At 39.3% G+C, this 17610-nt stretch overlaps 1 long non-coding RNA gene across 1 annotated transcript in view; it reads left to right on the forward strand.

The window, feature by feature from the left end:
* LOC134356297 (uncharacterized) overlaps window positions 1-16632 on the forward strand; it is a 45333-nt gene extending 28701 nt beyond the window's left edge. The window contains exons 3-4 of the long non-coding RNA XR_010020325.1: window positions 6256-6292; window positions 16025-16632. This is a non-coding gene — a long non-coding RNA (uncharacterized LOC134356297). The remainder of the gene's footprint in view (window positions 1-6255; window positions 6293-16024) is intronic.
* Window positions 16633-17610: the final 978 nt, after the last annotated feature.

The following is a 17610-nucleotide window of genomic DNA, read 5'->3' on the forward strand; positions in this document are numbered from 1 at the left end:
GAAGACTGAAGCAGTGCTACAGGCATCCAAACTGGAAAATATGTCACAGCTCAGGTCATACTTGGGCCTGCAAACTACTATCACTGGTTTCTCCCAAATATTGCTACAGTGTTGCAGCCATTGAACACACTGTGGTCTTTCTGACCATTCCCACTGTTACAGACAGGAGCACAGTGGGAATGGTCAGAAAGATGTGAAAAAAGCATTCAAGGAAACAAAGAGACTAATAACATTAGATGAAACGCACACTAATTATGACCCATCGCTGCCCATCAGACTGGGGTGTGATGTGTCCCCTTATGGTATTAGAGCTATTTTGTCACACATTACGAAGATGGATCTGAACATTCTATTGCATTTGCTTCAAGATCACTGACGAGTGCAGATTACAACTACACACAGATTGATTAAGGGGCCGTTGTATGGGGAATAAAGAAGTTCTACCACTACCTCTATGGACAAAAGTTTACTCTAGTGACAGATCACCAGACCCTTGTGTCTATTTTCAAACCCAGGAAGGGAATTCCAGTGACGACTGCTACCTGGTTAAAACATTGGGCACTATTCCTAGAAATCCACTCTTATGACATAGAGTTCAAAGGTACCAAACAACACAGCAATGCTGATGGCTTGTAACAGCTTCCACTATTGGCAACTGAAGAAGAAAATTCTTCCTACTGTGACCCAGCAGAAGTGTTCCAAACTGCATCAGTGGACCAGTTGCCAGTAACAAGTTCTGAAATACAAAGGGAAACATGGAATGAGCAAACGTGGTCAAACAGTTATGAAATCACCACGCAAAGATGGCCAGCTCATGGTAACTCTATGTTTCTAGAGTTCTCAGAGAGACAAGACCAACTGTTGGTATGTCAAAGAGTGCTAATATGTTAGTCTTGTGTTTTGGTTCCATCTAGACTGCACACCAACGTTAAAAAGTCTGCATGAAGGACACCTGGGTACAGTCAAAATAAAGAGTCTCATTTGGAGTTACATGTGGTAGCAGGAAATAGATAAACAGAATGAAGACTTGGCCAAAAAGTTCAAAATGTACCCTGCCAGACACCATTACACCCATCGAAGTGGCCATCATCACCATGGTAAAGAGTATATTTTAACTTTGCTAGGCCATTCATGGACTCCATGTTTCTCATTGCTATGGATGTTCATTCAAAGTGGCCAGACTTTACACCAATGAAGCTAACCACCTCAACAAAGTCTATCTCTGCTCCGAGAACAATCTTCACCAGAAACAGCTTACCAGAACAAATTGTGCATGACACCAGATCACAATACACGTAAAAAGTATTTTGAATGTTCATTAAGAAAACTGGTATCGGACATTTCAAGTCAACTCTTCATCACCCAGCAATAAATGGGTTAGCTGAAAAGTTTATCCAGGCCTTCAAGAAGTCCACTAAAGTGATGGACAAGGAGGACATTTCTCTACAGCACAAGGTGGACAGCTTCCTTTTTGTGTATCGGAACTCTGTTCATGCGAAGACAAATCAAACACCTGCAATGCTGCTCATGAACAGGAATCTGAGATCTCGCATAGACCTCCTGAAACCAGATCTATGGAGGGAAGTGCAGAATAAACAATTCAGCCAGTTGCCAAGTAAAGCAGCAAGGAGCTTTGAGATTGGACAGGAAGTCCTAGCACGTGATTACTGAGAAGACAAGTGGACACCTGGTAGGATAGCTAGGACAACTGGACCATTGATGTACACAGTGGATGTTAGAGATCAGACATGGAGATGTCATGTGGACCAGATACAGGATGCTCAACCAAAGAACACACCTGAGTTGATGGCATCCAACAAGACAGACAAATTACAATCACCAGACTTACCACTCAGTGAGAAGGCGGGGGAGTGGGACTAAATGGGAGAATGGATCAGCTCATGATAAAATGGCGGAGCAGACTCAATGGGCCGAATGGCTGACTTCTGCTCCTTTGTCTTATGGTCTTACGGTCTTATGATGTCACTGACAGCAAAGTGACATGGGAAACTGAAAACATTGTCTTAGAAAAGACACCTACCAAACCTGATACCTCTCCATAGGTCCAGAGGTGCAACAAGAGCATTATCATTGACAAGACACTTGCCAAACCTATTGCCACTCCTCGGGTCCAGAGGTGCTATCTTGAAAGAATCAGAGTGCCACCCAAAAGACTGAATCTTTAGAACAGTGAAGTTAGTTGTGGACTGTTATTGTGAAAGGATATTTATTTGAATATGGGTTTATGAAAGGGAAATTGAATGTTCTGAACATATAAGGTTTTATGTCGTACTAATCAAAAGAGGAAGGAAGTGTAATGTATGGATCTATTTCTTTTAGAGCAATGACCACCCCTCCCCTTAGCACTATGTATTGCTCTGTTGTCTACACATATGTATTGTTCTCTCTCTCAGTGCAATGTACTGTAAATGAACCAGATAAAGCCATATCCCACGTGCGTGCTTTTATTTAATTGATATGTAGTTGTGCACAGATACAACAATGGGCATGTGTGAGGAAAAGTGAATTACAAGGGTGCAGGGAAATGGGGTGGGAAGAGCATGGCGAATATGATACTCACCAGAGAACTGATAGATCAGGTAACTTCCTTCTGTGTCATTATCAGAAGCTCACAAAATTCTGACCAGGCTAAAAAGATTTGATCTGGGGAGCAGACTATACCAGAAAGATAGATGCAGTCTGTAGCTCAAGAAATTACTCGTTCATGTATTCTGAGCTAATTGAGCAGTATTTTAAAGTAAATAGAATTTTGCTCCATGTATTGGATTTAAAAGCATATAATGTGCTTAGAAGTTTAACTGCTCCAACCAAATCAGTCAAAATTAACTTTGCAGATGTTATGAAAGTAATGCAGGAACATTTAGAACTGAAACTACTGTTGATTGCAGAATGCTTTAGGTTTCATAAACAGAGTCAAGAGGAAAATGAGTCCATTTCAACTTATGTAGCTGAATTGAAGAGATTGTCTGAGCATTGTCAGTTCAGTAATTGGCTTAGTCGTACACTCAAAGATCATTTAGTTTGTGAAATCTTACAAGAAAGCATTCAAAAATGGCTCCTAACTGAAGCACAAGTTATATTTAAAAGAGCAGTTGAAATAGCTGTATCAATGTAAACAGCAGACTGACACAATTGGGTTACAGTCAGGAATGAAAGTGAGCATGAACAAAATTGCAATGTCTAAACAGAAACCAGCCTGGCTGAACAAATCATGTTACCATTGTGGCAGGGCTGATGTACATCAGAGCAATGCAGCAAGGTAGAACACATACAAAGAGCATGTCAAGCAGACAAAAATCAATGGACTGCACAGAGAAGAGAAAAAGTTAAACAGTCAAGTTGGAGTTTCAAAACGAGCACTAATCTGATATGCTGTTAATGAAAAATCTGAAAATGGTAAGTCTGACATGGACTTGAGATTTACAATGTGAAAACTAACAAGAGACAAGCAATTTGACTTACACCAAAGTAAATGGCAAGTAAATAGAAGTAAAATAAATTGGGCACTGGCTCAACTGTTTCAGTCATTTCACAAAATGAGTTTGAGTGGCATTATAAACATATTGAACTGAAGCCTGCAGATATCTAAATAAAAACTTATACAGGAGAAAAGATAACTCCAGTGGAAATGACATTCATAAGGCTGTCTGTGCACTAAGTGTTTCCTGAATGACATCATTCCTACCAGTAAGGATGACAAGGAACATCTCCAAAATCTCAGGACAGTGTTAAAAAAAGGTTAGAAGATTATGGGCTTAGAGCACAACATAAGTCTGAAATATTTAAACCAAGCATCATTTTCTGTGTGCATACCATCAACATACAAGGATTACATAAATGTGCTGAGAAAATTCAAGCAGTGGTGGATGCCCCAAGGCCGAAGGGCATGTCACAGTTGCAGTCCATTTTAGGATTTGTCAATTACTATAACAGATTCCTGCCAAACCTGGCTACTGTGCTCCACCCCTTGAAATCATTACTTCACACAGGGAAGAAACGGCAATGGACAAGCAGTGTGAGGTGGCTTTCCCAAAGATAAAGGAAATGCTGACATCACATACTGTACTCACACATTGTGATCCACATCGTCCAGTGAAGCTGGCCATGTACTGTTCGGGATGCCAACACGTCCAGGAGAAAGCTGTCCAGAGCTGTCAGAACCTACAACCATCATGGAGGAGGTCCCAGAACCTGACATTGTTTCACAGCCATCCCCCCCCAACCCCCACCCTGCCAGTCAGGAAAGATGTTATCCCACAAGAGTAAGAAATCCTGCATAGCGATGAAATCTTTAGGCCTAAATGAGACAATTTATTATTTACCATGATGTGGATGTCTGTATATAGTAGTTGTATTATATAGTATACTGTGTATATAGTTGAGATGCATTCTCTACTGAGTTGAAGTTTATGGCTAAGCAGAGAGTAGTGTTGTGTATTTAATATTTCAGTAATATTTGAGTAATATTGTAAATATGTTGTTAATTAAACTTCCTTTATTTCTTTAAATAATTTATAATGGGTTATACGTAAAAATACATGAATTGCATATGACATGACGCTACCACCTGAAGCATATGTGCCTTGCTTAACATGAAAACAAAACTAAGACATTATTCCTGACTCTGTTTTTCCTTTCATTTATTTTTTATGGTTTGGAGTTATAAAACATAACACTGGAAACTTATCTATCCCAATGTTTTTCAAAAGTTCCAGCACATCGTCTTCCTTACCCATGACATAATCCAGCATATTAGCCTGTTCTATGCTGACCTCACCTTCATCAAGGTCCCTCTCGTTGGTTGATACCGAGCAAAGTATTAATTAAGGACTTCCCCGACACCTCCAGGCACAATTTCTCTTTTATCTCTGATCAATCCTATCCTCACTCTCATCATCCTCCTGTTCTTCACATACATGTAAAAGGTCTTGGGAGTTTTCCTTTATCCTACTCACCAAGGCCTTCTCCTGTGCCCTTCTAGCTCTCCTAAGATCCTTCTTAAGCTCCTTCCTGGCTCCCTTATAATTCTCAAGAGCCCTGTCTGATCTTAGCTTCCTAAACCTTGAATATGCTCTCTTCTTCCTTTTGACTATATGTTCCACCTCTCCTGTCAACCATGATTCCTGCACCCTGTCATCCTTTCCCTACCTCAATGGGACAAACATTTTCAGAAGCCTACACAAGTGTTCCCTACACAACCTCAACATTTCCATTGGACGTTTCTCTAAAAGCGTCTGTTTCCAATTTACAATTCCAAGTCCTTCCCTCAATTAAATGCTTTCCCATACTGTCTGCTCCTATCCCTGTCCTAGGCTATGGTAAAGGTCAGGGAGATGTGGTCACTGTCTCTAAAATACTCACCCACTAAGAGATAGGCTCATTGCTTGGTACTTGATCCAGTATGGCCTCTCCTCTTCCTGGACCCACCTAACAAATTCTGCCCCACTGTTTGCACAAATCAATATTAGATAAGTTCTCTTGTTTTTCTTGGGTATTGGATGATAGTGATCTTCTTAAAGCAGGAAGGGACCACAGTCTGAAGCAGGGAGAGGTTAAAAATGTTTGCAAATGCCCCTGCCAGATGAGCTGCATGGGATCTACTACACAGCCAAGAAAACCATCCTAACCTGATCTTTTCCACAGGTTCGTCCTCCAGAAGAATGATCTTAAATCCATGATGATGACTGCTACACTGGTGACTGTCAAAGAGGGTGGTGATATACTACACCTCTTCCCTTCTGTACAAAACATACATAGGATGCATTAAGCTCATTTTGAAGGCATGCGCTGTTGTCATCAACAATGCCTGTCTTCATTTTGTAATGCATTAAAGTCTGTAAGTCCTGCCATGGCTGACAGCTGGACTAGGACTCAATTTTGGACTGGTACTGTCTCTTAGCAATCTCTGATAGATTTACAGAGGTCAAATTTTGGTACTTTGTATAGATAGGTGTCAATTTATTTAAATGTTGCAGACCTAAACTTCAGAAGAGACTGGATTCATGGTTACTGGTTTGGAAACACTCGGATTATCCTCTTTGGTACACAGCCCTCAACACAGTTGAAGAGGTATGTGATCATAGTGACATGCTCACCAAGGCTGGCAGCTGAATCTTTGAACATAGACCAACCTATTGACTCAAAGCAGTTGTGCAAAAGCTTTTGTTTTCTGAGACCAGCACTGTATGACTTTCTGTACTTGATTCTCCCATTTTAATTTCTGTTTGTGTGCAGGGAGTAGGTGCCATGATGGAATGGCAGAGCTGCCTTGGTGAGTCAAATGACCTAATTCGACTCCTATGTCTTATGGTCTTATGAAATTGTACTATATATAAAAAAAAGAGAAAATCAGGAGATGCTGAAATCCAAACAACATGCAAAATGCTGGAGGAACTCAGCAGGCCAGGCAGCATCTATGGAAAAAAGTTTTCTGCCTGAAACGTCAACTGTACTGTTTTCCATAGACGCTGCCTGGCCTGCTGAGCTTCCCCAGCATTTTGTGTGCATTGCTAAATATTGAAAAGCTCGGATAGAGTGTACATGGAGAGGACATTTCCATTAATGGAAGATTCTAGAACCAGGGGTCACAGCCTCAGAATGGGACGGCCCTTTAGAATAGAGATGAGGACGACTTTCTTTTGGCAGAGGATGGTGAGCCTATGGAATTCATTGCCACAGATGGCTGTGTAGTTCAAGTTGTTGGGTACACTTGAAGTGGAGTTTGATAGGTTCTTGTTTTATTTATTTATTTAAATATACAGAGGCCATTCTGCCCCAAAAAGCTTCACTGCTCAGCAAACTACCTATTTAACCCTGGCTTCATCATAGAACAATTTACAATGACCAATTAACCATCTAACTAGTATGACTTCGGACTGTGGGAGGAAACCAAAGCACCCAGATGAAATTCATGTGAGCATGGCATGAATGTACAAACTTGCTTACAGAGGCACTGGAATTGAACTCCAAACTCTGACACCTCCGAATTGTAATGGTGTACTATTAACTGCTCATAATCCATCAAAAACTGCTCCTCATCTCTACTCACAATCCATCTTAATCCTTTGTCATCAGCAAATATAAGAGTATGCAAACATTTATTGTGCATTGTTGCCCGTTACTCAGATAGCCTCTCAATTATTCTAAGAGGGCAATATTGAACTCAGCTGCATTCGAAAACTCAAGGCTGCTCTGTGGAATCTGGTACCACAGATCAATAAACGCTGTCAAACTCCCTTACAGTATAACAATTTAATTTTAATAATAGCTGTGCACTCAAACATTTATGAAGAGTGAATTACAATTGAAGCAATATTCCCCCCAGAAATCCTACAGTTCATCAGAGTAATATCATAAGTCTGCTCCCACAGTAAAAGTCAGTATTCACTGATATACTACACTAGTGGAAATGTGAGGATCATCACACTGTGATGACACTGCAAGTTGCCAAGCATTAGTAGGGCAGTTCATGCTTCATTCCTTGCTGTTTAAGAAATGTCAGGCATACTTATTGTTTGAAGAACTGGAGAAAGATAGAGTTAGAAGTTCATTATTGCACAACTCCTGTTCTTTCACAGAGACCTCACACAGTCATGGAGACATGAACATTGCTGTTGAAGTATTATAATGCTGCATGTCTGCAATTGCACACATCTAAACGTCAAATAGGCTGCAGAGTTAGAGATGTCAATGCAGGTTCAAATTATATCAACAAGGTATGAATGTGCTTCTTAATCAACAGAAACAATAACCAGTTTCAGGTGTGGGGTAAATATTTAATTGGATTAAGATATTATTAAATAAAAATAGAAAATGCTCAGCCTGTCAGGCAGAAAATGTAGAGAGAAAAATTGAGTTATGTTAAAGGTTAATGATCATTCATCAGCTTTGATAACAGTTGACTGTTCTGCAGCATTTCTTCTGCTTCTTGCTTCATAAATGTTGCCTGCTGTGTGAGTGTTTCCAGAGTTCCTCTTTTTATTTCTGATTTCCAGCATTTGCAGTAATTAGCTGTAACTAAGTGACCTTCTGATTTCACTGAATATCACTGCTACTTTGAATATTCAAATCTGTAATTCCCCTCAGACTATTTAATGGCACTTTTCTCTTGGTGAGTTCATTTGATGAAGATCTGTAAACTTGAAAATGGCTGCCCACCATATAGGTCTTCAGATTAATTCAGGATGCAATTCAGGTGTTAGGAAAAGTTCAAAGTTTAAAGTAAATCTATTATCAAAGTACATATATGTCACCACGTATTGCACTGAAATTCATTTTCTTCTGTGCATTCACAGTAAATACAAACAAACACAATAGAATCAATGAAAAACTGCACACAACAAAGATGGATGAACAACCACAAGACAATAAGATATAGGAACAGAATTAGGCCAGTTAGCCCATCAATTCTACTCCACCATTTCATTCTGGCTGATCCAATATCTCTCTCAGCCCCAGTCTCCTGCCTTCTGCCTGTAACCTTTCATAACCTGACGAATCAAGAATCTATCAACCTCAACTTAAGTATACCCAATGATTTGGCCTCCACTGGCTAAAGAAATTCCTCCTCAGCTCCATTATAAACAGATGCCCCTCTATTCTGAGGCTGCATCCCCTGGTCTTAGGCTTTCCCACCATAGGAAATATCCTTTCCAAATCTACCCTATCAAGGCTTTTCAATATGCTTCAATGAAGCCACTCTTCATTCATCAGAATTCCAATGAGTGGAGGCCCAGAGCCATCAACCACTCCTCATACATTAAGCCTTTCAATCCTGGAATCATTTTTGTGAACTTCCTTTGAACACTCTTCAATGTCAGCACATCCTTTCTTTAATAAGGAAACCCAAACTGCTCATAATACTCCAAGTGAGGCTCACTAGTGCTTTTTAAAGTCTCAACATTACGTCCTTGCTTTTATATTCTGGTCCTCTTGAAATGAATGTTAACATTGCATTTCACTTCCTTACTACTAACTTAATCTGCAATTTAAATTTTAGGGAATCCTGCACGAGCACTCCCAGGTCCCATTGGACCTCAGGTTTTTGAATTTTATGTACATTTAGAAGATCATCTACCCTTTTATTTCTTCTACCAAAGTTCATGACTATGCACTTCCTGACACTGTATTCCATCTGCCATTTCTTTGATCATTCTCCTAATCAGCCTAAGTTCTTCTGTAGGCTCTCTACTTCATCAAAATTACCTGCCCCTCCATCTATCTTTGTATCATCCAAAATTTTGGCCATAAGTCTATCAATTCTTCATCCGAGCCATTGAAGTAACATAAAAATAAGCAGTCCCAATACAGACCACAGTGGAATACCATTAGTTACTGGCAGCTAACCAGAAAAGACTCCATTTATTCCCACTCATTTCCCCTTGCCGATCAGCCAATGCTGTACCCATGCAAGTATCTTTCCTGCAATAATATGGGCTCTTAACTTGTTAAGCAGCCTCTGTGTGGCAGATTGTCAAAGGTCTTCTGAAAATCCAGTACACAGCATCCACTAATTCTAGTTTGTCTATCCTGCTTGTTATTTCTTCAAATAATTCCAACAGATTTATCAGGCAAGATTTTCCCTTGAGGAAACGATGCTGACTATGGCCGATCTTATCATGTGTCTCCAAGTACCCCAAAACCACATCCTTAACAATCGACTCCGACTTTTTCCCAACCACTGTGGTCAGACTATCTAGCTTATAGTTTCCTTTCTTCAGCCTCTCTCCCTTCTTGAAGAGTGGAATGATATTTGCAATTTTCCAGTTTTCCAGAACCATGCCAGAGTCAATTGATTCTTGAAAGACCACTAATAATGCCTTCACAATCTCTTCAACCAGTTGTCTCAGAACTCTAGGGTGTATACTATCTGACATATGACATATCTATTTTCAGTTTTCCAAGAGCCTTCTCCCTCATAATAGCAACTTCACACACTTCCTTCCCCCGACAAACTAGAATATCTGGCATACTGCACGTGTCTTCCACAGTGAAGACTGATGCAAAACACTTTTTCAGTTCATCCAACATTTCCATGTCCCCCATTAATCCTCTCCAACATTATTTTCCAGCAGTCCCATATCTGCTCTCACCTCTCATTTACACTTTATACTGCATATCTGAAAAAACTTTTGGTATCCTCTTTAATATTATTAACTGGTTTACCTTCATATTCCAGCTTTTCCTTCCTTATGACCTTTTTAGTTGCCTTCTGTTTTTTTAAAAGCTTCTTAATCCCCTAACTTCCCACTAAATTTTGCTCTATTATATGTCCTCTCTTTGGCTTTTACGTTGGTTTTGACTTCTCTTGTCAGCCACAATTGTGTCATCCTGCCTTTAGAATACTTCTTCCTCTTTGGAGTGTATATGTCCTGTGCATTCCGAATTGCTCCTGGAAATTTCGGCCATTGATGCTTTGCTGTCATCCCTAACAGTGCACTTTTCCAATCAATTTTGTCCATCTCCTCTCTCATGCCTCTTTAATTCCCTTTACACACTGTAATAATGATACATATGAATTTAGCTTCTCCTTCTCAAATTGCAGGGCAAAGTCTATCATATTATGATCACTTTCCCCTAAGGTTCCTTTACCTTAACTTCTCTAATCAATTCTGGTTTATTACACAACACCCAGTCTGAAATAGCTGATTCTCTTAGTGTGCTCAGCACAGGCTACTCTAAAAGCCATCTCATAGGCATTCTAGAAATTCCCCCTCCTGGGATCCAGCACCAACTTGATTTTCCCAATCTACCTGCATATTGAAACCCCCATGACGATCATAACATCGCACATTTGACATGCATTTTCTATCTCGCTTTGTATTTTGTAGCCACATCTTTAGTAGTGTTTGGAGATCTGTATATAACTCCCTTCAGGATCTTTTTACTCTTGCATTTCTTTAGTTCTACCCACATTTATTCAACACCTTCCTATCTTATGTCACCTCTTTTTAACGACTTGATTTCACTTTTCACCAACAGAGCCACACCACCACCTCTGCCTACCTGCATGTTCTTTTGATGCAATGTGTATCCTTGGATGTGTGTCTTCGATACAATCTGTATCCTCAACCGATGTGCAAAAAACACAACAAACTGCAAATGCAAAAAGAAAAAAAAAACAAAATAATAATACGTAAAAACACAATAAATTTCAAGAACATGAGTTGTAGAGTTATTGAAAGTGACTCCATAGGTTGTGGAATCAGTTCAGTGTTGGGTGAGTGAAGTTTAGTGAAGTCATCCCTTCTCATTCAAGAGGAATAGCATTTATATTTTCCACGAGCTGAGCAGACATTCAATGAGATCGATACTTTTCAGTAAGTTAGGCATTGAGTGGTAATTCCCTCATGTGTCAAATCAAACAAAAAATTCCAAAACCTGTCAAAAAAATTGTGAGGCTAAACAAGTATTCATCCCTTTTGTACTGTAATTACAATGCTAACTTTCCTCAGGTGAAATACTATATACAGTGCTGCTAGAAACTTCGTGAACCCAGTAGAATTTTCTCTATTTCTGCATCAATATGGCCTAAAATGTGATCAGATCTTCATGTAAGTCCTAAAACTATGGGGGCGTTAGTGCTTCTGAATTTTAGGTTCTACTATTGGGCAATTAACATTTGATACTTAAAATTTTGGTTACGGGACCTGGATGTAATTTCAAGTCCACTTTGGGTAAATCTTGAATGTAATTCTTTACAAGGGTTTTCATTGGGTTCTGTTTTAGGGACTTCGCTTCCTTTTATTCTTTCTAAATTGTATAAACAAATGAATAACCCAATAATTAAACATACTTTATGTATACGGTTTCAATTTTGAAAATTTTTTGGGTTGAACCAATTTATTTTAGCAAGTCCTATTATATCTAATTTCTTTTTTCAACCCTCCACTATGGATCAAACTTACTTAGATTGGAAAATCAAAGGTATAGTAGGATTTCGTGATTTATTTTTGGATAATTGTTTTATGTCCTTTGAACAGCTATCTAATAAATATAATTTATCTAGATCTCACTTTTTTAGTTATTTACAGGATAGAAACTTTCAAATTACTGTTTCTCCTAATTTTCCACATTTATATCCAATGGATATTTTGGAAAAAATTTTAGATTTAAATCTTCTTCAGGAAGGTGTTGTAGCAATTATTTATAATATAATTATGAATTTATGTCCTGATGTATCTAATAAAATTAAAACTGATTGGGAAAGAGAACTCAAGATTACTGTACTGATTGAAAAATGGGAAAAAATTCTTCAATTAGTTAACTCATCCTCTATATGTGCTAAACATGCATTGATACAGTTTAAAGTAGTGCACAGGACTCATATGTCCAAAGATAAATTATTTCGTTATTACTCTTATATAAATCCTATATGTGATAGATGTCACTCTGAAATAGCTTTTTTAACTCACATGTTTTGGTCATGTCCTATGTTGAAAGAATATTGGAAAGATATTTTTGATATTATTTCAATGGTTTTGAATATAGACTTACAACCTCACCTAATTACTGCTATTTTTGGGTTACCAATGATAGAATCAAATCACTTAACCTCTTCAGCTCGTTGGATGATTGCATTTCTTACTTTAATAGCTAGAAGATCCATTTTGCTGAATTGGAAAGAGATTAATCCTCCTACCACATTTCATTGGCTTTCTCAAACTATGCTGTGTTTAAATTTGGAAAAAATTAGAAGTGTTATTTATGACCCCTCTATCAAATTCGAAAAGACTTGGAGGCCATTTATTCAACATTGTCATATGATGTAATTTGACCATTTCCAAACTTATTTTACTTCTTTGTAATGTTGGTTGAGAGGAACGGAGTCGTCGACACTAAGGTTTTCTTTTTTCTCTTTTTTTTTAACGACGTTACAAAACAGCCCATGTCTTTTTTTTTAGTTTAGTTGTTTAATTCTGTTTAGATTAGTTTTTTTTGGGGGGGGTATTTTTTTTTCCTTTCTCATGATTTTTTTAGATATATTTCTTTGTTTTATATTATTCATTTGTATCCTATATGATCGGGAGTTTTATCATTTAAATGTTATCTGGCTTTATAATCACTTATGTTAATTATGACAATGTATTCCCAATAACTTTGTACTACTACCATGTTATGTTTATTTTTATGAAATTAATAAAAAGATTGAAAAAAAAGTAAGTCCTAAAACTAGATGAAGAAACCCACTTAGAAACATAGAAACATAGAAAACCTACAGCATAATACAGGCCCCTCGGCTCACAATGCTGTGCCGAACCTGTCCTTACCTTAGAACTACCTAGGCTTACCCATAGCCCTCTATTTTTCTAAGCTCCATGTACCTATCCAGGAGTCTCTTAAAAGACCCTATCGTTTCTGCCTCCACCACCGCCGCCGGAAGCCCATTCCACGCACTCACCACTTCCTGCGTAAAAAACCTACGCCTGACATCTCCACTGCACCTGCTTCCAAGCACCTTAAAACTATGCCCTCCCATGCTAGCTATTTCAGCCCTGTGAGAAAGCCCCTGACTATCCACACGATCAATGCCTCTCAGGTCCAGCTCTATCAGGTCACCTCTCATCCTCCATCTCTCCAAGGAGAAAAAGCTGAGTTCACTCAACCTATTCTCATAAGGCACACTCCCCAATCCAGGCAACATCCTTGTAAATCTCCTCTGCATCCTTTCTATGGTTTCCATGTCCTTCCTATAGTGAGGCGACAAGAATTGAGCACAGTACTCCAAGTGGGCTCTTACCAGGGACCTATATAGCTGCAACATTACCTCTCGGCTCTTAAACTCAGTCCCATGGTTGATGAAGGCCAATGCACCGTATGCCTTCTTAACCACAGAGTCAACCTCCGTAGCAGGTTTGAGTGTCCCATGGACTCGGACCCCAAGATCCCTCTGATCCTCCACACTGCCAAGAGTCTTACCATTAGTACTATATTCTGCCATCATATTTGACCTATCAAAATGAACCACCCTCACACTTATCTGTGTTGAACTCCATCTGCCACTTCTCAGCCCAGTATTGCATCCTATTAATGTCCCGCTGTATTCTCTGACAGCCCTTCACACTATCCACAACACCCCCAACCTTTGTGTCATCATCAAATTTACTAACCCATCCCTCCACTTCCTCATCCAGGTAGTTTATAAAAATCACGAAGAGTAGGGGTCGCAGAACAGATCCCTGAGGCACACTACTGGTAACCGACCTCCATACAGAATATGACCCATCTACAACCACTCTTTGCCTTTTGTGGGCAAGCCAATTCTGGATCCACAAAGCAATGTCCCCTTGGATCCCATCCTTCCTTACCCTTTCTCAATAAGCCTTGCATGGGGTACCTTATCAAATGCCTCACTTAAGAAAATAACAAAAAAAAATTATTCTTGTTCATTTATTTATGAAGAAAAATGATCCAATATTACATATATTTGTTGGAAAAGGTATGTGAACCTTTGCTTTCAGTAACTATTGTGTCCCCCTTGTACAGCAATAACTTCAATCAAACGTTGTAGATAACTATTGATCAGTTCTGCACATTGGCTTGGAGGAATTTTCGGCCCTTGCTCCTTACAAAACTGCTTCAATTCTGGGATGTTGGTGGGCTTCCTTGCATGAACTGCGTGCTTCAGGTCCTTCCACAACATCTCTATAGGATTAAAGTCAGGATTTTGACGCAGCCATGCCAAAATACAAGTTTTCTTCTTTTTAAATCATTCTGTTGCTAATTTACTCTTCTCTTTCAGATCAGTGTCTTGTTGCATTATTCAACTTCTATTAAGCTTCAGATGACAGACAGCTACCCTGACCTTCTCCTGTAAAATGTCTTGATACAATTTTGAATTCATTGTTCCCTCAACAATTGCAAGCTGTCCAGGTCCTGTGGCAGCAAAGCAGCCCCAAACCCTGATGCTCCTTCCACCATACTTCACAGTTGGGATGAGGTTTTGATGTTGGTGTGCAGTGTCCTTTTCCCTCCAAACATAGCAATGTGCATTTCTGCCAAATATTCAACTTTCGTCTCATCTATCCACAGAACATTGTCCCAAAAGTGTTATAGAACATTCAGGTGGTCTTTTGCAAACTTAAGATGTGCAGCAATGTTTCTTTGGAGAGCAGTGGTTTCCTCCATGGTGTCCTTCCATGAACACCATTCTTGTTCAGTTTTTCTTATAGTGGACACATGAACAGAGACATTAGCAAGTTCTAGAGATTTCTGCAGGTCTTTTGCTGTTACCCTTGCTTTCTTTTTCACCTTCTTCAGCATTGCACATTGTGATCCTGGTGTGATCTTTGCAGGATGCCCACTCCTAGGGAGAGTAGCAACTTACTGAGTTTCCCCATTTGTAGACAATTTCTCTTACTGTGGACTGATGAACACTCAGGTCGTTAGAAATGCTTTCGTAGCCTTTTCCAGCTTCATATATCTCTACAATTCTTCTTGTTTTGATCGAAGTATGGTGCCCTTTCTTGAGAAGAACAGGCTCTGTCAGTAACCTGACTCTATGTGCGTGTGTGCGTGTGTGTGGCGTGTGTGCGTGTGTGTGTGTGTGTGTGTGTGTGTGTGTGTGTGTGTGTGTTTGTGTTTATAGGGCAGGCCACCTCTGCAACTCACACCTCCAATCTCACCTCATTGGTTGGAACACCTGAATCCAAATCGCTTCTGTAGAAGGCATTACTCCAAAGGTATACATACTTTTTCCAACAAATACATGTAATATTGGATTATTTTTCTCAATAAACAAATGAACAAGTATGATGTTTTTTGTGTTATTTATTTAACTATGTGCTCTTTATCTAGGTTTAGGACTTACTTAGAGATCTGATCACATTTTAGGTCATATTTATGCAGAAGTAGAGAAAATTCTGCAGATTTTCTACAGAATTCACAAACTTTCACCCCGTTGTATTACCTTACCAACCCACCAATTTTTGGAGGATGTAGAAAATTGAAGGATCACCTATTTTCAATGAATTCATAAAAAATAAATATATTCTCTCTTTTTAAGGTATGGTAGATTTTCAACAGACCAAACCAAAATGAAGACAACGGGGCATTCAAGACAAGCCAGGGAAATGAATACAGAGAAGCACAAACCTGGGGAAGGGTACAAGACCATCTCAAAGACATTGACCATACCTCAAAGCTCACTGTAGTCCATCATGAATAAGTGGAAAAATATGAAACCACAGCACACTGCTTAGGTCAGGTGTCCTGTAAACGTTACCACCCAATTAAACATCTCCGGCAAGACCTCAAGATTGCTGTCCACTGTCACTTCCTAACTAACCTGGCAAAGATTGAGCAAATTTGTTGTGAAGAACTGACAAATCTTGCTCTGTCACATTGTGCAAAACTGATAGAGACTTGTCCAAAAAGGTCTGTAATGGATGTAAGAGGTGGTTCAACTACGTACTGAGCAAAGGGAGATGAATACTTTTGATTAAGTGAGTTTTTGTATTTTTAGTTTTTCAGATTTACACTTTTTCCTGTTTTGGGGGCCTGTGGAAAAAAAAAAGGATTATGTGATTCTCAAATAAAAATTCTCAGTTAAATTGATCAAAATCCCTGGTTGTTATATTCATGGATGTGAATATAGGGATGTGGGGTGAATACATTTACAAAGCATTGTATACGTACTTGATAATAAATTTACTTCGATATTTGACTTGAGCCTAGTAGAAGGTGCAAAGAACCATAGAAACTAGAACCATAGAAACTACAGCACAGAAACAGGCCTTTTGGCCCTTCTTGGCTGTGCCGAACCATTTTCTGCCTAGTCCCACTGACCTGCACACGGACCATATCCCTCCATACACCTCCCATCCATGTATCTGTCCAATTTATTCTTAAATGTTAAAAAAGAACCCGCATTTACCACCTCGTCTGGCAACTCATTCCATACTTCCACCACTCTCTGTGTGAAGAAGCCCCCCCTAATGTTCCCTTTAAACTTTTCCCCCCTCACCCTTAACCCATGTCCTCTGGTTTTTTTCTCCCCTTGCCTCAGTGGAAAAAGCCTGCCTGCATTCACTCTATCTATACCCATCATAATTTTATACCTCTATCAAATCTCCCCTCATTCTTCTACGCTCCAGGGAATAAAGTCCTAACCTATTCAACCTTTCTCTGTAACTGAGTTTCTCAAGTCCCGGCAACATCCTTCTAAACCTTCTCTGCACTCTTTCAACCTTATTTATATCCTTCCTGTAATTTGGTGACCAAAACTGAACACAATACTCCAGATTCGGCCTCACCAATGCCTTATACAACTTCATTATAACATTCCAGCTCTTATACTCAATACTTCGATTAATAAAGTCCAATGTACCAAAAGCTCTCTTTACGACCCTATCTACCTGTGACGACACTTTTAGGGAATTTTGTATCTGTATTCCCAGATCCCTCTGTTCCACTGCACTCCTCAGTGCCTTACCATTAACCCTGTATGTTCTACGTTGGTTTGTCCTTCCAACGTGCAATACCTCACACTTGTCAGTGTTAAACTCCATCTGCCATTTTTCAGCCCATTTTTCCAGCTGATCCAAGTCCCTCTGCAGGCTCTGAAAACCTTCCTCACTGTCTACTACACCT

This window comes from Mobula hypostoma, chromosome 14 (genome assembly GCF_963921235.1).
Source record: "Mobula hypostoma chromosome 14, sMobHyp1.1, whole genome shotgun sequence".
Lineage (NCBI taxonomy): Eukaryota > Metazoa > Chordata > Chondrichthyes > Myliobatiformes > Myliobatidae > Mobula > Mobula hypostoma.